Source organism: Dama dama, chromosome 28 (genome assembly GCF_033118175.1).
Source record: "Dama dama isolate Ldn47 chromosome 28, ASM3311817v1, whole genome shotgun sequence".
Taxonomy (NCBI): domain Eukaryota; kingdom Metazoa; phylum Chordata; class Mammalia; order Artiodactyla; family Cervidae; genus Dama; species Dama dama.
The window spans coordinates 57532619-57554405 of record NC_083708.1 but is presented as its reverse complement, the minus strand read 5'-3'; the positions used below and the strand labels follow the sequence as shown (position 1 = coordinate 57554405).

At 42.5% G+C, this 21787-nt stretch overlaps 1 protein-coding gene across 6 annotated transcripts in view; it reads right to left on the bottom strand.

The window, feature by feature from the left end:
• BACH2 (BTB domain and CNC homolog 2) overlaps positions 1–21787 on the bottom strand; it is a 379241-nt gene that overhangs the window by 305011 nt on the left and 52443 nt on the right. For 2 of the 6 annotated variants that reach the window (XM_061131763.1, XM_061131759.1), the window contains exon 2: positions 17660–17753. The exons of the other annotated variants lie outside the window; for them this stretch is intronic. The gene's annotated coding sequence lies outside the window, so the exon portion shown is untranslated. The remainder of the gene's footprint in view (positions 1–17659; positions 17754–21787) is intronic. 6 annotated transcript variants of the gene reach the window in all.

Below are 21787 nucleotides of genomic sequence, written 5' to 3'. Positions count from 1 at the left end.
AGGTAGGGAAACTGAGCAGAATTAAATCTCAATTACTGCTGGCTAAAAAGCAAAAGAGACACTGTCAGAGGTAAAAAGTAAGTTCACCAAGTCAGGCCACAGAGGTGATTCTATAGTCAACACCCTTGTGAACTTACAGACCAAGTTCTTAAACCACTGGTTCCAACTGCTGCACATTAGAATCACTTTGGAGAGCTTTTTAAAAGTTCACTGCCCAGGTCACATTCCATGCTAATAAAATCAGAATGTCTGGGCAGGAGTTGGGCATCCATGGTGTTTAAAGATCCCCAGGTCATTCCAATGTGCATCACGGTTTTGGATCCACCGTCCCAGTCTCTCGTGGCAGAGCACAACATCCGACATTAAAGAAGGCAATGGCTACAGTCCAAAGCTGGGGCTTCCCAGGTGGCGCTGGTGGTAAAGAATCCATCTGCCAATGCAGGACTAAGGAAATGCGAGTTTGATCTCTGGATAGGGAAGATCCCCTGGAGGAGGAAATGGCAACCCACTCCAGTATTCTTGCCTGGAGAATTCGTGGCCAGAGGAGCCTGGTTAGCTGCAGTCCACGGGGTCACAAAGAGTTGAACATGAGTGAGCATGAGCATAAATTACAAACAACCCAGGGTAGCTGCCTCTGTTAAGTGGGAAATCACCCCCTTGTTTCATCTTCTTTGATTTTCATATCGTGGTCCACTACATAGGCTTTCTGTTTGTTTTTGTTGTAGTTGTTTTGTTTGTTTTTTGGCCACGCTGCACAATTTGAGGGATCTTAGCTCCCTGATCAGGTATCAAACAATCCATGCTGCCTGCAGTCAAAGGACAGAGGACTAACCGCTGGATCACCAGGAAAAGTCCCAGTCACATATGAGAGTCCCTCAACGAACCTGAGGCTTTGAGATTTAGACTAGGAAGGGAAACCAGGCATGAAGGTAGGTATAGGCCCTGAGAGCAACAATAACGCTTGGAATGTTGCTCATCAGATGATCAAGTGACCTGGCTTCAGAGTCAGCAGCCTGGATGCAAGGCCTCGGCCCAGTCACCAGTTAGATGTGGGACTGTCCACATCTACCCAGTCAAAGGACCCAAGTGGTTCACCTGGGACTAGGGGTTCTTAGCCTGAGGTGCTTATCAGCTTACCCTCATGTAGGCTGCAACCCCAGATCCTGAGAGGTCTGGAATGGGGTCCAGGGACCCATAGATTTTTTTTAAGATTTTTTTTTTTTTTTAATGTGGACCATTTTAAAGTCTTTATTGAATTTATTACAGTATTGTTTCTGTTCTATGTTTTGGCTTTTTGGCCATGAGGCATGTGGATCTCAACTCCGTGACCAGGGGTTGAACCTGCATCTCCTGCATCGGAAGGCAAAGTCTTAACCACTGGACCACCAGGGAAGTCCTGGGAATCCACGGATTTTAAGAGCTTTCCAGGTGACTGTTGTGCCATATGAATGCGGAGAACCACAGCAGAGTGATTACGAGAAAGGGCTCTGAGGCCGTACCACATGGGTTCAAATCCCTGCTCCCCTGTTACTGGTTTGGGTTCGGTTTCATTAATTGTGAAAACGAAGCTAACGGATGACACCACTTCTGTCAAGAAGCTTAACTGATTGACCTCACTGGATTATTGTTAAGGATCTGTCATGGTACCTGGTAAACAGCAAATGCTCAATTTTACATTATCACATATATATACACATGTGTTTATTTGTCATAGGATTAAATGGCAGATGAATATAAGGTGCTTGGCACTGTCTCCACTTAGAAGTGCTCAGTAAATATTAGCTAGGCTAATGCTGACAATAGCGATGGTGGAAAAACTTACTGGAACTGGCTATCTTCTGTTTGGGATTTCATCTTCTCCTCATGGCATGGCAACCTTTGCTACAGAAATAAAACCTAAAATATATGAGGGTGGGGAGGAACCTTTCTGCTCTCTCTTCATTATCTGGAGGCCCACTAACCGGCAAGGGTACTTGTGCTGCAAAGACATGATAGGAATGTGGGTTTAATGGCAAAGAAGAAAAATGTGGCGAATCGCCCCTCCCCAAGTGGTGACGAGCAGCCGGAGGAAACGCCAGCGCCTCATTTCCTAGGGGGAGCCCAGAGTGGAAACGAGTTGTGTCCAAGGTCACACTCTTCGTGGCAGAACCGGGATCTGACTTCAGCACAGAGCTGAAGACTTCAGTTTCCGGGTGGCTTCCATGGAGCATCCTTGGTGACAAGCATGTCTGGGAGGCCGCGGTACCCGAGGCCAAGGCCAGTGTGAGGGGTGAGGAATGTGGTGCCCTGTTTCCCCACCGCTTCCTTCCTCACTCTGACCAATTCCCTTCCCTGATCCAAATTCCACACCCTCCAGGCCATTTCCGTCTGAGATGGAGGATGTGGAACACTAGAAAGCAGCTCTGATTTGCTCTGCGGCCAAATTGTTTTCTCGGGGATGTTCGGTTCCAATTTTCTAACATAAGACAATTAGAAAAAAGTTTTAATTTCCCAATGTTTCATTGGCACAGAACTGTTCAGCAGTATACATATATTAAGGAATATTTGCATAGCTTTTATCCACTGAGCAAGGACAGGAAATCCTGTCTTCCAGCTTCTCAGTCTCAGACCACTCCATCTGAATATTCTTGCTGACAAATGTGACCTTGTCTCAGTTCCGAAGAATTTAAATATTCCTTCAAAGTCATTTCTGCTTGATCTTAGCAACGTGACCAAAACGCAAATTCAAATACCACTTATTAAAAGTACAACATTCACGTCCAGTAACCAGTTCCCCCCTCCAGTTCCAATCCAGTGACCCTGGGTTGGAACCTAATCTAAAAGATGACAAAGCAACACCCTGATGAGTTGTCATGGCAACCCCTAGATGTCAGATACCCCGTGTCCCAGGGCTGTAAATTCTCATTTTCAGTCTACTCATATCCTACTACTCCATGTATAACAACCAACTAAAATACAATTTGATATGTCAGTTGCTAAACATAATAAGAGATGCCACTTACTATTATAGCCAATAATAAAAGATTTCTAGTTGCTTCTGTTTTCAAAGATACTGCAAATCACTATGTACTCCACGTCCACTGGACTGGTCCTCAAAGAAAGGCTATTTAGCCAGAATTCCTCCATTTTTACTTAATTAGTCAATATTTAAGAGCGCCTTGGAGATGAAAAGAACTCTGGTGAAAGCTTGGCATTATTATTTTCTGAACAGAAGGAAATGCACTGATCTTCAAACTTTCAATAGACACAGTATATTTGATCCAAAAGAGAAAACCCACACACACGAAACCCTGACTGTGATCCAAGCCTTTCAAGGGCAGAAAGCTACAACAAGGGTGCCTTGCAAGACCTTCGACTCTTTACAACTAAGGAGGAAAGAGATTCGTATTGTTGAAATAGATAACGTAACATCTTGTTTTAATCGGCAGTTTTGTTATGGGTTGAACTGTTGAAATCCTAAGCCCCGGTAAGTCAAAATGTGACTGTATTTGAAGACAGAGCCTTTAAAGAGGTATTTAAGGTGAAATGAGGTCACTGGGGTGGGTCCTAATCCAATCTGACTGGTGTCCTTATAAGAAGAGGCGATTAGGACACAGATGCAGGCAAAGGGAAGACCACGTGATCTTCAGCCATCTACAAGCCAAGGAGAGAGGCCCTGAGAAGAAACCCACTCTGCTGACCTTTTGACCTAGGACTTCCAGCCTAGATATAGAAAGAGAAATTTCTGCTGTTTTAGCTGCACGGCCTGGGGTGCTTTGTTACGGCAGCCCCCGCAGATGAACACAAGTTTCCACCTTTTCTGCTCTATGTCAATTCCCCAAGAGTGGCTTTATCTCAGGCACAATGGGGTCAAACTTTCCCCTGTAGGTCTGTCTTCACTTGGAGCCCAGCTGGGTGTCACTGAGTTCACACACCAGCAGACTGGGTTCTAAGACAGTCGGGAAAGATCTCTCCTGAAAGTCCCATTAGCTAAAAAAACATTAAAACCTCCTCTGTAAGTAGCCAAGCTGATTGCTAGAGCTGTTTGCTTGTTTTTATTTTCTTTGCTTATCATTGAGCATTCTGCTGATGAGAAAAGAAATGTCCAGGAGACGAACAGCAGGCCCAGAGGGAAAGCGACAGAAAGGCATAGATGATACACAAACCAGATTATCCAGTCTTGAAGTAATCCAGAAGTAGACATAAGATACATCACACTGCATGGGCGTTTAATCCTAAAAGTAAGCAGAATGCAGAGAGGTGTATAGTTTGTACGCCTGCCAACAACTTTGAACCAACACTAACCACTACCTGTGTGGAGGTGCAAATTCTTTTTCTGCTAAAATTCTGTAAGACCTTTTCTCCCTTTGGGTTTTGAAAGTCAATTTCTACTAGACGTCTCTTTCCATTTTCACAACAGCTGCCAGAAAGCTCAAAACCACACTCTCGGCATGTCTCTAGCAAATCCATAAATGATCTTCTGATTTTTTTTTTTATTATTGTTAATTCCTAGGCTCATTTTCCAGCTTTTTGTCGTTGGCTTTAATGGGGTGTATTTTGGAGTCAAATGTCTAAGTCGCTTTAGTTGTGACCAACTCTTTGCGACCCTATAGACTATAGCCCATCAGGCTCCTCTGTCCATGGAATTTTCCAGGCAAGAATACTGGAGTGGGGTGCCATGCCCTCCTCCAGGGGAATCTTTCTGACCCAGGGATCAAACTCGTTTCTTATGTCTCCTGCATTGGCAGGCAGGTTCTTTACCACCAGCAACATCTCGGAAGCCCCAGATGTTACCTTTTTATAATAATGTGAGGTATTATTAACTAGACAGCCTTCATTAAGCCTCAAATATTTACAGGTGTTTCTCTTCTAGAGCCTCTTATGGATCCGTGAGATGGGAGATTTCATGCTCAAACAAAAATCTGCTTCAGTTCACGGAGAAGCTAAACAACATCAATTTCTTATACTTGTTTTAATCACAATGTGAATTTATAAGGTAAAACAGTGAAGAGAGCTATGCTAGGAAGCTGGGACCATGACGAAGTGACAAGCCAGCCTTTTGTATTCAGTTGCTTGCACTCAGGATGTTGGCCGGCACCCAGAAGACCTTGGGGTAAAGGATTTATTGGACTACCGGACCCCTCCTTTCTTCCATGGGAGTGTCACCGTGGCAGACCCACAGTGAAGCCTGTCCTTGGTAAAGTCTTCCACCTGCCTGGATGGACCGTGTCTGCCTGCATCTGCCAGTGCACACAGGCCGCCAGGCCAGCTCCACGTCCAGGAGCACCTACTCGGCTATTTACAGTGTTGGCTTGGCATGACATAGGCCTGGGTTTGTAGTTACTGACTGTGTGATCCTAGGCAAAATATTAAACACTCTCTGAGTCTCAGGTGCCTCATCTGAAAGTTGGGATAGTATAGGAAGTCCCTACTGGGGTTTGTGTGAAGATTAAATTAAATAACACACATAGGTCCTAAGTAACACGTCTGGCACACACGAAAACGTTAACTATTGTCATTACCATCCTTTTTCAATTAATTTACATTAAAGTATAATTGATTTACAATGTTCTATTACTTACTGCTGTACATCAAAGTGACTCAGCTACACATAGACATACACACACTCTCTCTTAGATTCTCTACCCACATAGAGTCATCGCTGCTGCTGCTGCTTAATCACTAAGCTGTGTCCGACTCTTTGCCAATCCATGGACTGTAGACCACCAGGCTCTGTCCACGGAATTCTCCAGGCAAGAATACTGGAGTAGGTTGCCACTTCCTTCCCCAGGGGATCTTTCCGACCTGAGGACTGAACCCGAGTTTCCTTCATTGGCAGGCAATTCTTCACCGCTGAGCCATAGGGAAGTCCATATAGGCTATTACAGAGTATTAAATAAAGTCCCCTGTGCCATACCATAGGTTCTTATTAGTTATCTATATTACATGTAGTACTGTGTACCTCTTATCATCATTTTTTAAAGAATGACTCTTATTCAGTGTAACCTCATGATCTTTATGGGTTTCCCTGATGGCTCTGATGGTAAAGAATGCACCTGCAATGCAGGAGACCTGAGTTCGATCCCTGGGTTGGGAAGATCCCCTGGAGAAGGGAATGGCAAACCACTCCAATATTATTGCTTGGAGAATCCACATGGACAGAGGAGCCTAGTGGGTTACAGTCTATGGGGTCACAAAGAGTTGGACACGACCGAGTAACTAAGAACAATACAACACACAATCTTTATTTTTTTGATGTACAGTCTATGTATTGTTCCCCTCTTCACATGAAATGTTCGCTTGGTATCTCTAATTTCTAGGGACCATTTCATGCAAAGATAGGCACAATAAAGGACAGAAATGGTATGGACCTAACAGAAGCAGAAGATATTAAGAAGAGGTGGCAAGAATACACATAAGAACTATACAAAAAAGATAATGATCCCAGATAACCGCAATGGTATGATCACTCACTTAGAGCCAGACATCCTGGAATGCAAAGTCAAGTGACCCTTAGGAAGCATCACTATGAACAAAGCTAATAGAGGTGATGGAATTCCAGTTGAGCTATTTCAAATCCTAAAAGATGATGCTATTAAAGTGATGCACTCAATATGCCAGCGAATTTGTAAAATTCAGCAGTGGCCACAGGACTGGAAAAGGTCAGATTTCATTCCAATCCCAAAGAAAGGCAATGCCAAAGAATGTTCAAACTACCGCACAACTGCACTCAACTCAGTTTAGATCAGTCACTCAGTCATGTCCAACTCTTTGAGACCCCATGGACTGCAGCATGCCAGGCTTCCTGGTCCATCACCAACTCCCAGAGCTTGCTCAAACTTGTGTCCATTGAGTCAGTGATGCCATCCAACCATCTCATTCTCTGTCTCCTCATTCTCCTCCCACCTTCAATCTTTCCCAGCATCAGGGTCTTTTCCAATGAGTCAGTTCTTCACATCAAGTGGCCAAAGTACTGGAGTTTCAGCTTCAGCATCAGTCCTTCCAGTGAATAGTCAGGACTGATTTCCTTTAGGATGGACTGGTTGGATCTCCTTGCAATCCAAGGGACTCTCAAGAGTCTTCTCCAAAACCACAGTTCAAAAGCATCAATTCTTCAGTGCTCAGCTTTCTTTATAGTCCAACTCTCACATCCATACATGACCACTGGAAAAACCATAGCTTTAATGAGACATAACCATAGCTTTTGACTGGCACTCATCTCACACGCTAGCAAAGTAATGCTCAAAATTCTCCAAGCCAGGCTTCAACAGTACAAGAACCGTAACTTCCAGATATTTAAGTTGGATTTAGAAAAGGCAGAGGAACTAGAGATCAATTTGCCAACATCCATTAGATCATTGTAAAAGCAACAGAATTCCAGAAAAACATCTACTTCTGCTTTATTGACTATGCCAAAGCCTTTGACTGTGTGGATCACAAAAAACTCCTGAAAATTCTTCAAGAGATGGGAATACCAGACCAACTGACCTGCCTCCTGAGAAATCTGTATGCAGGTCAAGAAGCAACAGTTAGAACTGGACATGGAACAACAGACTGGTTCCAAATTGGGACAGGAGTACGTCAAGGCTATATATTGTCACCCTGCTTATTTAACTTATATGCAGATTACATCATATGAAATGCCAGGCTGGATGAAGCACAAGCTGGAATCAAGATTTCCAGGGGAAATATCAATAACCTCAGATACGCAGATGATACCACCCTTATGGCAGAAAGCAAAGAAGAACTAAAGAGCCTCTTGATGAAAGTGAAAGAGGAGAGTGAAAAAGTTGGCTAAAAGCTGGCTTCAACATTCAGAGAGCTAAGGTCATGGCATCCAGTCCCATCACTTCACGGCAAATAGGAGAAAAAGTGGAAACAGTGAGAGACCTTTTTTTTTCTTTTGGCTCCAAAATCCCTGTAGATGGTGACTAGCCATGAAATTACAAGACGCTTGCTCCTTGGAAGAAAAGTTATAACCAAATTAGACAGCATACTAAAAAACAGAGACATTATTTTGCCAACAAAGGTCCATCTAGTCAAAGCCATGATTTTTCCAGTAGTCATGTATGGATGTGAGAGTTGGACTATAAATAAAGCTGAGCACTGAAGAACTGATGCTTTTGAACTGTGGTGTTAGAGAACTCCCAAGAGTCCCATGGACTGCAAGGAGATCCAACCAGTCCATCCTAAAGGAAATCAGTCCTGAATATTCATTAGAAGGACAGATGCTGAAGCTGAAACTCCAATACTTTGGCGTTTGGCGGAAACTCCAATACTGATGTGAAGAACTGACTCATTGGAAAAGACCCTGATGCTGAGAAAGACTGAAGGAGGGAGGAGAAGGGGATGACAGAGGATGAGATGGTTGGATGGCATCACCGAGTCGACGGACATGAGTTTGAGCAAGCTCCCGGAACTGGTGATGGACAAGGAAGCCTGGCGTGGTGCAGTCCACGAGGCCACAAAGGGTCGGACACGACCGAGAAGCTGAACTGAACTGATAGTCTATGTTTAATATTATAAGTTACCAGTCTACAATACAGTGATCTACAATTTTTAAAGGTTATACTCCATTGGTAGTTATTATAAAATATTTGCAAATATTTATAAAACATTATAAAATAGTCCCTGTGCTGTATAAGACATTTTTGTAGCTTATTTATTTCACACATGGTAGTCTGTACCTCTTAATCTCTTACCCCCATCTTGCCCTCGCCTCTTCCCTCTCCCCAGGGGTAACCACTAGTTTGTTCTCTGTATCAGTGAGTCTGCTTTTTTGTTGCTGTTATATTCAGTAGTTTGTTGTTTTTCTGTAGATTCCACATATAAGTGATATCATACAGTATTTGTCTTTCTCTGACTCATTTGACTTAGCGTTAACGCCCTCCGAGCCCATCACCTCATGTTCTTGAAATCTCCCGAGTCCTCGAACAGGCTCTTTCCCAGGATTATTTCATTTTTGTGTGATGAGAGGGAGAGCCAGCCCCCAGTCCTGTGGACCGGTCAGGAGGCACCACCCCTGAGCCGAGAGAGAGAGGTCTGGTTTGGAATTCTCTCTCACTTCACGGGTAGCATTTACACGTTCAGAGGGTGAGTGCTTAGGAAACCAGACTGAGCATGAACGCGTGTCTGAAGAGCCAGTCTTCTTGGAGCTTTGCTGGCAGAGCAAAGGGTGAGCACATTCCCCCAGCTCCTTATCACCGCCTTCATCAGAGACGCCGCTGCCCCCGGCAAGGTCTTCTGGGCTGTGCGGATCAGGGAGCAGGCGAGGCAGTTACATTTCCTGGAAATATAGGCAGCAGTTTCCTGTGGCTTCCTCTGTTTTTCATGTAGAAATGAGCTCACGTAAAACGCTAAACACCTCAAGGATCAGAGCGTCAGTCAGAGGTGGTGCAAACACTGAGAAATACTGCCATTTCCTCATAAACACAGTGAGATGTGCCAAGTACAGAGCATCTTCCAAAGAGGTCCCTGCTGAGAATCTCTACAGTAGGCTGCAAGGCGACAGCAAGGTCACAAGCTGCCCTTCCACGCCTGTGCTTTTATCTCTATGACCTGCTGCTTGAGTTGGTGAACATTCTCATGAACTGAGACCCAAGTGAGCAAGAACCAAATTTCCATGAAGGCCAATATTTTGCATAAACCTTCGCCTGAAAAAGCTCTGGTCTGGTCACAGGGCTTCAGTAAAGATTTCTCTAGAAGTTGGGGCCTGGTCAGAAAAAAATTCACTCTCTGAAGTGGAAAGTAGTAAAATGATTAGACTGTTCACATAACTATCCTCAAAGCCAGTTCAGGATTCAATAAAGCAATGCACACTGCATTTGGGAAACAGCCAGGCTCACAGGAGGTGACCACTATGCGTCCTTAAAGCTAAAATGAAGCGGAGAAAAAGGTATCTTGGCCAAGATTTGCAGCAACATAGAGGAACCTAGAGACTATCATAATGAGTGAAATAAGTCAGCCAGAGAAGGAGAAATATCATATGACGCCCCTTATATGTGGAATCTAAAATGAAATGGTATAGATGAACCGAATTACAAAGCAGAAAGAGACTCACAGACTTAGAGAACAAACTTATGGTTGCCAGGGCAGATGGGATCGTCAGGGAGCTTGGGATGGACAGGACACACTGCTATATTTTAAAAGGATAATCAACAAGGGCCTCCTGACCAGCACAGGGAATTCTGTTCAATGTTATGTGGCAGCCAGGATGGGAGGGGGGTTTGGGGGAGAATATACATGTATATTGGCTGAGCCCCTTCACCATTCACCTGAAATCATCACAACATTATTAACCAGCTATACCCCAATACAGAATAAAATGTTTTGTTTTGTTTTTTTTTTTAAAGATATCTTGACCAAGGCTACCAGAACTTGCTGAAGATGGAGGGTGGAAGAAGAATGGGCAAATGCACAGATTCATACAAATCAGAGCAAACACACAATGGCTGGTCCTGGAGGCAGGGGGCCTACTTTTCGAATTTCACCTTTGCCGTTCCCCAGCTGAGTGACCCTGGCCAACCTACTTAACCTCTCTCAGCTTCCAATTCCTCGTGTGATTTTTTTTTTTGTTTGTCCATCACTGATTCCTCTTTCTTTGTGAAGAACTGCCCTTCCACACCCACTGGAAGACCTAACATCACAGCCGGTCACACGACATAAACACAGCTTAGTTACAGGACACAGTTAAAGCTTTCTCACTCAAGTTAGTCTGCAGCTCACAGCCAAAAACAGCTTGGTTATACAGCTCATTTGCAAGAGTTGCTATGAGAATTAAATGAAGTATGTAAAGCAGACACAAGAAAGACTGGCTGCATCCTTAGAGAGGTTGGTCAGCATAGGGGCTGGTGTCTTGACCACATGGGTTCAAATCCCAGCTCCCTTCATAAGGTCTGTTTAGATAAATCACTTGACATCTTTGTCTCAGTGTCCCAGTCTGTAAAAATGGAGCTAACAATAGTAACTTCATCATAAGGTTTTAAGCATTGAGTCAACTTAGATAAAGCCTTTAGAACAGTGCCTGACACACAGCCGCAAACATTCCATAAATATTGTTGTTTTGTGGCTAAGTGGTGTCCAACTCTTCTGTAACCCCATAGACTGTAGCCTGCCAGGGTCCTCTTTCCATGGGATTTCCCAGGCACGAACACTAGAGTGGGTTGCCATTTCCTCTTCCAGGGCATCTTCCCAGCCCAGGGATCGAACCCAAGTCTCTTGCATTGGCAGGTGGTCTCTGACCACTGGAGCCGCCAGGGAAGCCCTCCATAAATATTAGCTGTCAGGATTAAACAGGAAGAGTGACTCTGACAGCTATTAAAAACTGCATAAAAGTCACTGATCCAGACTTACTTATCGTCAATAAGAAAAGAATCATTCTTCCAGATAATCCAGCTTGATGGAAAATCCCTTAAGGACAATTAGAGAGAATTCAGTTCCTCATATTAGAACTTAGCCAGCTCCAACATTTGGTCCCCTGAGTGAACTTACTGACCAAGAGGATACGGCCTGAGCAAATGACCCTCATCAGTTGTACTGCCCGATGGCCCTCTTTCTCACTGTCAAGACATCTCAGTTATGAATTCATCTGTCATCAATTTAATTATAAGGCAATTCTTGCAAATCACATCTCTCTAAAACCAATAAAAACTGATTTTGGTCCTTTATCCCACAGGGCTATGTCCTGAGGGTGATCACCCTGATTAACCAGCAAGCCTCACTCTTGTTGAAATCTGTATTAACTGCAACTCAGGCCTATTTTACATACTCATTAAAAGGAGTTTCTCCATTTCTGCTTTGTGTGTGATATAATCACTAATTCATTTATTCATTCATTCATACAATAAACTTATATTGAGCCCTAACCTGTGCTGGGCTAGGTTCTGAATGAAACACAGCAAGAAACTTAAGAGACTATAGGAAAGTAAGTCAGTCAACCGAACACTAGAAAATAGTGCTAGGACAGAGGTGTGCCCGGGGCACGAGGCGAGCTCAGGCCTGCAGAGTGGGGCTCAGAAGAAATCCACGCAGATCCATGCACTCAGCACAAAGCGTCTGGGACAGCAAAGGTTTGTCCAGGCACAGGAGGGCTGGAGGAGGACAAAGACGCTGACTGGAAAGGTATGTAGGTCTTAAGACATTCTGGACTATCAGGTCCCCTGGGAAGAAAATGTGCTCTTCTACGTAACAGCAGTCTTTGAAAGATTGTAAGAAAATCATGACAAGACTCAGTCCTGCTTTTAGAAAGGATCACCCCGATGGGCAGTATGGAAGATGAATGAAGGGACCATACCGTGGAAACTGGGAGGAGTAGAGAGTTTACTGCATTTACCTAGAACAGAAGTGGGAAAGCTTGAATACAGGGAGAATAAAAGATGAAGCAAAAGAGAAAGATTCTGGGATTCCAGAAAATGGGAGAACCTGGATTCTGTGAAGTTATGCTTGCTTCTTCAGCTCACTAGACACTGTGGGCCTGTCATTGTTTGGCTACTTCAAGAAGGCACACAAGAAGATGCTCAACACTGCTCATTATTAGAGGAATGCAAATCAAAACTATAGTGAGGCATCACCTCACACCAGTCAGGACGATCACCATTAAAAGTTTAAAATAATAAATGCTGGAGAGGGTATGTCCTACACTGTTGGTGGGAATGTAAGCTGGTGCAGTCACTATGGAGGATAGTACAGAAGTTCCTCAAAAAACTAAAACTACAGCTCCCATATGATCCCGCAATCCCGCTCTTTGGCATATATCCAGAGAAAAGTCTAATTAAAAAATATACACGTACCCCAGTGTTCACTGCAGCACGATTTTAACAGCCAGGACACGGAAAGAGCCTAAATGTCCATCAACAGAGGAATGGATAGGAAGATGCAGAACATATATACAATGGAATATTACTCAGCCATAAAAGAATGAAGTAGTGCTCTCTGGAGCAATCACATGGATGCACCTAGAGATGATCATCCTAAGTGAAGTACGTCAGCCAGAGAAGACAAAATATCATACGATGTCATTTATACGTAGAACCTAAAAAATTACACAAATGAATTCATTCACAAAACAGAAATAGACTCATAGATATAGAAAACAAGCTCATGGTTATCAAGAGGGAAAGGGAGGGCTAAATCAGGAGTTTGGGATTAACAGATAGCCCGTCAGGCTCCTCGATCCGTGGAATTCTCCAGGCAAGGATACTAGAGTGAGTTGCCACGCCCTTCTCCAGGGGGTCTTCCTGACCCGGGATCGAACCTGCAGCTCCGGCAATGCAGGCGGATACTTCGCCACCTGAGCCCCAGTGAAGTCCAGGTACACATTACCATACATAAAACAGATAAAAAGGGCTTCCCATATAGCACAGAGCTACATTGAATGTCTCGGAATCACTTAAAATGGGGAAAGAATCTGAACAAGGATACATGAACGGAATCGTTTTCCTGTACACAGAAAACGAACAAAACACCGCAGATCGATGATACTTCAGTTAAAAGCAGATTGAAGATGACATGTGTCTACAGGACAGCAATGGGATCTGTGAACGGCCAGAGCATCCTGCATGACCCAGGAGTGGCAACGCCCTTCCCTGAGAAGCCTAGAACTTGGAAGCAGAAACAAAGGACCTTGCCTTAAACACTCATTCCTCCTCAGCAAGGAATCAAACATCATCAGGGGCGACCATGTCGAACAAGCTCGGGGACATCCTGGCTTCCCCAGCATCCTTGTGAGCTGAGTGAGATCCCCCTACTGTCCGGCCCAGGGTAGTCGCGTTTCCTTAGTAACTATTTCTTGCCACTTTACCTTCCAAAATGGTTTCCCTCTGAATGCAACTAGATAGATGTCAGGAGCCCAGCCATAAGCATCATATTCTCAGAGACCACACATTCAACGTCACAAGACTACCTGACCACATCTGTTTGTTTTGTGATGCTCAGGCCTTGACAAAAAGGTGGGGAAGTTCTCAAAACAAATCAATAGTACATTTTATCTTAAATATAAAATGTGATGGAAGTCCTTGGGTGCCTTAGAGTCAGCTTTTCTGAGTGACACTGTTGGGAAATACTGAGATTTTCAAAGAAATAAGCTATGACTTCCACAAACAACCTCTGGCCAGGAAGAAGGGCCACAAACAGGGTTAATTAAATCCAGGTCAGAACTCCATTAAATGAAGCCTCATGGCCTGGTGGGTCTTGTAGAGACAGGCAAATGAAGCTTAAGTTTAAAGGGACATTGGTCATTCCAGACCAAGTGCTGAATCTGAAAGTCCCACCTATAAGTATGAGAAAATACTGAGGAAGCCAGAATCATCTCTCTCTTAGAAATCAGTACTTACCTGGTTCCACTAGTTTAAGTAAACTTATAAAACAATGGACTTCTGCTTTAGTCAAAAATATTTATGTGTAAGGATGTAGTCATATTCTATATGAATCTAACGGAATTTTGCAATAGTCTCATATCCTCATTGAAAAATATATGCATATTTATATCTCTCTCTTATTCTATCTAGTCAGTGTTAGGAAAGTAAAATTAACGAACTCCCTGAAACTCTCAGAGAAAAATTATGGAAAGACACATACTGGCTAGACATATTTCAATAGTAGTTACCATAGAAACGAGCCGGTAGGTATCGGTTTTGGAGTTGTGCCTTTTGATAAAATATTAAATTTCTGAGAGAATTTGCATAGCCATATAACAGCACGGCGGCTGGTGTCCACCTGAAATTATACATTTAACAATTATTTATACTAGTTCTCCTTCTGGGTTACTAGTACCCATGAAGAAACATTCATTCTTAATAAGCTGATTCTAAAACACCTTTCTCTGCCCTCGCACGGTTTCCTCTTGTTTCATACTGAAGTGAGAGTGGTGAAGGCATAAAGACAGAACCCTAAGGGAACCAGTGTGCTCTTGCTTGGGAGAGGCTCTTGAAGGCTTTAAAACCATTGCTGCTGATGTCCTCCACGCCAGCTAACTAGACAATAACTCTGCTAAATTGCTTTTTAAAACACACTACCATGTATAAAATAAATAGCTAGTAGGAAGTTGCTGTATATAACACAGGGCGCCCAGCCTGGTGCTGTGATGACCTAGAGAGGTGGGATGGAGGGACAGGTGGGAGGCTGAGAGGGAGCCTTACATAAAATAAGGCAGGGGTTCGATCCCCGGGGTAGGGAAGATCCCCTGGAGAAGGAAGTGTCCACCCGCTCCAGTGTTCTTGCCTGAAGAATCCCAGGGACAGAGGAGCTTTATGATTGATTCACGTTGGTGTATGGCAGAAACCAACAAAACATTGTAATTTTCCTCCAATTAAGAAATAACTTTAAAAATACCCTTGTAGTTTATTGATTTTAAGTATAAGAGTCTGTAACCCATAATCCCCTCCCTTATTTTGCCCACTCCCACTTACCTCTCCCCACCTGGTAACCACTAGGTGTTTCTCTACATCTGTGAGTCTGCTAAATTGCTTTTAATTAAACATACTTATATACCCTTTTTCCATGGCAAGACAACTCTTTTTCACTGTGTGGGAAGCAATGACCTCATGCCTCCCCGCTGGACTAAGAGTTGTAATTTCGTCATACGCGGGGCTCATCAGATGTCTCTTTTTCACTTATATTTAATAATGTACTTCCCGTGCGCCTCAGGACCCTGAAAAGCACACATTGGCATGCCTCATTTTGAAAATAAAGAAAAATTATATGTTTTAATACAAAGATAAGAATTGCGAAGCTAAGCAATCACTAACTCAAATGCTGCCTTTAATAAGGAACAGCACGTTAGTGGCTGCACTATATTTTTCCAACTCAAAGCCAGTGACCAGGGTGTTTGCTGATTAGTGCTATAATGATACCTGGCTTATAACCAACAGACAACCCAGTATGTATGAGATATGCCAGGAACAGCCTAACAGTCTCTTGACCTGGAATCTAACATGTTCATGAGCCACAGACCCAGGAATCTTTGACATTGGAGTTGGTGGATTTATTTCTGTTAGGAGGGAACATTCTGGCGTGAAACCAAGAACCTCAGTCCCCTTCAAACAATGAATTCAGCAACAATCCTGACTCCCAGACAGAAGTAAATCACATTAACAGCTGAGAAGAGGCTATGAACTTTCTGTTTGAAGGTCAACTAGAAAAGAAAACAAGTGAAAGATCAACTGAAAATGTCATGGGTGAGCCTGAACCAGGCAGGTGTCAGCTCTGGAATTCCAGGAAGGTCCCGGCGAGACAGTAAAAAGATACAGCTACTCTATAAAACATTACGATTTTCTTTTTGCTTCCAAAACGATGTACATATGGATGTACATATTTCAGTAATCTCTGGCAATAAGCACACATTTATGTCAACTACTAAGATGTAAATCTTACAATATGACTAAGAGATGCACCTTATCTTCCATATGACTGAGAGATGATGGTTATCTCCCGTGGGATCAAAGGTCATGCTTGTTTTTCTATCATAAATACATAAATAAATAAGCACATACATACACATATATTCTATTTCCAAAACATAACCATATAAACATTAGTGAAATAGTGGGATGATTAGAATAACAAATACATGAATCAATCCCAGAACAAACGTCTACTACTATTGCAGACATCCTAAGGACAATAAAGAACTGAAAATTAATCTTACAGGTCACAGGTATGTTGTAACCTTAAAAAGTTCTAGTTGCACTAGTTATGTACTAGGTCAAGAGAAGTTTAGTTCAAAACATTTTGGAGTAAATGAAAAATACTGTGCTTTTATAAATAATTTTATTAAACATTAAAAAGTTTAACATAGGCTAATCCCTTTGAAAGTGTATTTTGCCTCATAATAAAAGTAAAGGAGGTTGTAATGTAATTCTAAGATCAATGAGGGAAGTTTTATGTTTCAAGGAGGAAAACTGTATTCAAAAATTTAAATTATATGATTTTGAAACATAATTTCTGTGATGATGAATTTTTCAAACATTTCCAAAATCCTGTGCTTTGGTCGAGGATGAAATCCATAATACTGAGTCAAGACTTGTAAAACTCTCTGCTACTGTCTGCTTCACAAAATTCTTACGTTAAGAAAAAATAACACAAGGAAAAGTGTTATTTCTCATCCCCCACTATAACAGAACCTTATCGGAATCACAAATTAAATAAGAAGAGATATATTTGTGATTCAATTCAAAATTCTTAAATAAGAGGAGACACAGTTCAAAATTCTTGAATATTTATCACAAAATTAGAAAGCAAATTGACTTTTAAAACCATGGTCTCCACAAAATCAACCATTGCTGCTAATTCCTACTAAAATCAGTTCAGTCGCTCATAATTTAATGCTATTCTCAAAGTAAATAGATAGTGTATTTTAATTCTATCACTCTTCTCTATGAGGCCAGAAATTAAGAGTTGGCTAAATGCACATATGATTCTCATATAATATAAAATAATTGTATTTTATATTATATACACACACATAAGTGATAATATGTTCCTTAATAATATATTATAAGGGCTGAGATAACACTTAACAGAAGCTGCTGGTTTGTGGGGTGGTAGTATCTACCCCAGCTAGAACCAGCTGGGTCCTGCTATCCGATCACTCCCATGGCACCCGGGCTGAGACCAGCTTCTTCCAACAGCCCCGCTTCTCACCCACTCCCACGGCAGGTGGGGGGCGGGGTGGGACAGTCGTTACCTTCATGTTCCTCCAGGGGTCACTACAGTCAGACTGCATGTGTACCGACCCTCCGTCCTCCAGGGGTCTCCTCGCCTCAGCTACAAAATGTGAGCTTTAAAAGAGACAGTGTAAAAATAAATATAGAGGCATCATGCTGAAAGCACAGTAAGCCGCCACCCCACAGGTTCTGTCTGCTGTCCACGTGCTACGCCTAGCAGACCAGTCCTGTCCAACTGTCTGCAACCCCATGGACTGTATGTGGCTCGCCAGGCTCCTCCGTCCATGGGATTCTCCAGGCACGAATACTGGAGTGGGTCGCCATGCCCTCCTCCAGGGGAATTTTCTCAGCCCAGGGATCAAACCCAGATCTCTCGCATTGCAAGTGGATTCTTTACCATCTGAGCCACCAGGGAAGCCCCTCCTGTCAATAGTCAGGTGGAACCCAGCTAAAGATAGAAAAGAGGGCTGGGGTACAGGCAGGAAGAAGGGAACTGTCAGCCACACGGGGGAAAGCCCTTCTGCTCCTGACCTGCCCCCACCACCGGACATGTTTGCCACAGCGAACCATACAAAAACGATAAAACTACCTTCTACTTTGTAACTGCCTGTTCCTTACTAGCTAATGACATAAAATGTGAGCTAAATGAAAAGAAGTTTTTTAAAAATAACCAGAGATATAAGGTAGGGGCAGATTCCATAACAAAAGTTACATCCAGGGTTATTCTGCTTTTGCCTGTTGGGATACTATTCTGTTATAGTTGACGACGGTCTTTTTGTTTGTTTTCTTGGAGCATAGTTGCCTTACAATGCTGTGTTAGTTTTCACCGTACAGCAAAGTGAACCAGCCACATGTATACATAAGTCCCCTCTTTTTTTTGAACTGCCTTCCCATTTTAGGTCACCATGTAACACTGGGTTCCCTGAGCTATACAGTTCAGTTCAGTTCAGTCGCCCAGTCATGTCTGACTCTTTGCGACCCCATGAACTGCAGCACGCCAGGCCTCCCTGTCCATCACCAACTCCCAGAGTTTACTCAAACTCATGCCCATTGAGTCAGTGATGCCATCCAGCCATCTCATCCTCTGTCGTCCCCTTCTCCTCCTGCCCCCAATCCCTCCCAGCATCAGGGTCTTTTCCAATGAGTCAACTCTTCGCATGAGGTGGCCAAAGTATTGGAGTGTCAGCTTCAGCATCAGTCCTTCCAATGAACACCCAGGACTGATCTCCTTCAGGATGGACTGGTTGGATCTCCTTGCAGTCCAAGAGACTCTCAAGAGTCTTCTCCAACACCACAGTTCAAAAGCATCAATTCTTCGGTGCTCAGCTTTCTTCACAGTCCAACTCTCACATCCATACATGACTACTGGGAAAGCCATAGCCTTGACTAGATGGACCTTTGTTGGCAAAGTAATGTCTCTGCTTTTTAATATGCTATCTAGGTTGTTCATAACTTTCCTTCCAAGGAGTAAGCGTCTTTTGATTTCATGACTGCAGTCACCATCTGCAGTGATTCTGGAGCCCAAAAAATAAAGTCTGACACTGTTTCCACTGTCTCCCCATCTATTTCCCATGAAGTGATGGGACCAGATGCCATGATCTTAGTTTTCTGAATGTTGAGCTTTAAGCCAACTTTTTCACTCTCCTCTTTCACTTTCATCAAGAGGCTTTTTAGTTCCTCTTCACTTTCTGCCATAAGAGTGGTGTCATCTGCATATCTGAGGTTATTGATATTTCTCCCAGCAATCTTGATTCCAGCTTGTGCTTCTTCCAGCCCAGCATTTCTCATGACGTACTCTGCATAGAAGTTAAATAAGCAGGGTGATAATATATAGCCTTGACGTACTCCTTTGCCTATTTGGAACCAGACTGTTGTTCCATGTCCAGTTCTAACTGTTGCTTCCTGACCTGCATATAGGTTTCTCAAGAGGCAGGTCAGGTGGTCTGGTATGCCCATCTCTTCCAGAATTTTCCACAGTTTATTGTGATCCACACAGCCAAAGGCTTTGGTATAGCTATACAGTAGGTTCTCATTATTATCTATTTTACATATAGTTGGGTTCATACGTCAATCCCAATTTTTTTTAATCCCAATTTTTTAAAGTTACTTTTAAGATATTTTTATTAGTGGACTTTTTTTAGAGCAGATTTAGGTTTATAGAAAAATTATACAGCAGAAAGGTCCTGTCCCTCCCAGTGTCTCCTGTTATTAACATCCCACTTTAGTATGGCGCCATGGTTACAGTTAATGAATCCATATTAATTTGCTATTACTCACCCAAATCCACAGTTTACATTAGGTTTCACTCTTCATGTTACATCATTCTCTGGGTTTGAAAAATGCTCTGTGTCATCTAGCCACCATTACAATATCACACAAAATAATATCACTGCCTTGAAAATCCACTGCACATCAGCTATCCAGCCTGCCTCTGCTTCCCCCAAGGCTCTGGCAACCACTGCTCTTTAATGTCTCTAGTTTGGCCTTTCTTGTAGTTGGAATCATTCAGTACACGCCCTTTTCAGATTGACATTTTCCATTAAAAATATGCATTTAAGGTTCCTCCAAGTCTTGCTTTGTTTTTCAGTCACTCAATCATGTCTGACTCTCTGCGACTCCACGGACTGCAGAACGCCAGGCTTCCCTGTCCTTCATCATCTCCCGGAGCTTGCTCAAACTCATCTCATCCTCTGTTATGATGATGCCATCCAACCATCTCATCCTCTGTCGTCCCCTTCTCCTCTTGCCTTCTATCTTTCCCAGCATCAGGGTCTTTTCCCATCAGTCAGCTCTTCGCATCAGGTGGCCAAAGTATAGGAGCTTCAGCTCCAGCATCAGCCCCACCAATGAATGTCTTGCTAGTCCATTTATTTTTAATGCCAAATAATATTCCATTGCATGGACGTACCACAGTTTACCCATTCATCTACTGAGACACACGTTGGTGACCTCCAGTTTGGGGCAATTATGAATAAAGCTTCTATAAACATTTGTGTACAGGATTTGTAAAGACAAAAGTCTTCCACTCACTTGTGTAAATATCTATAATCACACCTGCTGAACTGCATAGGTCTATGATGAGCTCCGTAAGAAACTGCCACACTGTCTTCCAAAGTGGCTGGACCAGTCTATCGTCTACAATGTTTAAAAATCCACCTACAGAGGTGCATCTTAGTTTATCAACACAAAGCGACTAGAAACACTACTAGCATATTATCTATAATCTAAGTGAAGGATAGTTAACTTTCAGAGCTAGACCAAACTTGCAAGACTTATAAGGAAGGACCCTAGCTGATGTCTTTGAGCAAATATACCTGACTTTTATAGTCTCAAAAAATGTAACTAGTCATGAAGACCATCTTGAAAATCCCTTATAGTTATTAAACCTTATACAACTCTTAAGAGGGAAATTATGATTTCTGTGATATCAATAATTCCACTTGACTTTTAATTTTTTGGTATCATTTCAATAAAACCTTAACAAACTGTAGTTTAGACTTTGGAGAAAATGTTAAATGATCAAGACACTGAAAATGACTTGGATTGTTGACCTGCTGTTTTTGTTGCTATTTTGGTTTTAGGTCATGAAATTTCTTTCCTGCTAACAAAAGAAGACATTATCTTTTCACTGAGGGCATTTTCTGAATAGTATTATGGCCTTAACACAATGTTCATCCCTTATTTCTACACCTGCCCTAATATTATGGGGAACTGTTGCATCCTTTTTCCCATGAACTTTACAGTTTGGTACCACTGGGGAAGAACTCTATGAACTTAGCAAAAATAAGGATTTGCCCCCAAAATGAAAAATTCTTTTCTCAGCATTTAAATACTTTTGTTTGTTACGAACAGATTTACTAGTGAAATAGTTTCCTACCCCCTCCTAAAAAAAACACCTCTGGAAATCACCAACCTATAACAGATAAAATTTCATTGATTAAAATAACAGAATTGAGGTATAATAAATCTCAGTTGTGGGACATTTAAAAAGAAATACTGTTTTATTACTTTCATGTAAATATAACAAGAGCAAACATTTAAATACTTATTGGGCACTGGGTGCTACTCCAGGGTCTTCATGTATATTCTTTCAATTAGCCTTCAAGATAACCCCATGAGATAATTACTATTATCATTTCCACTTATGG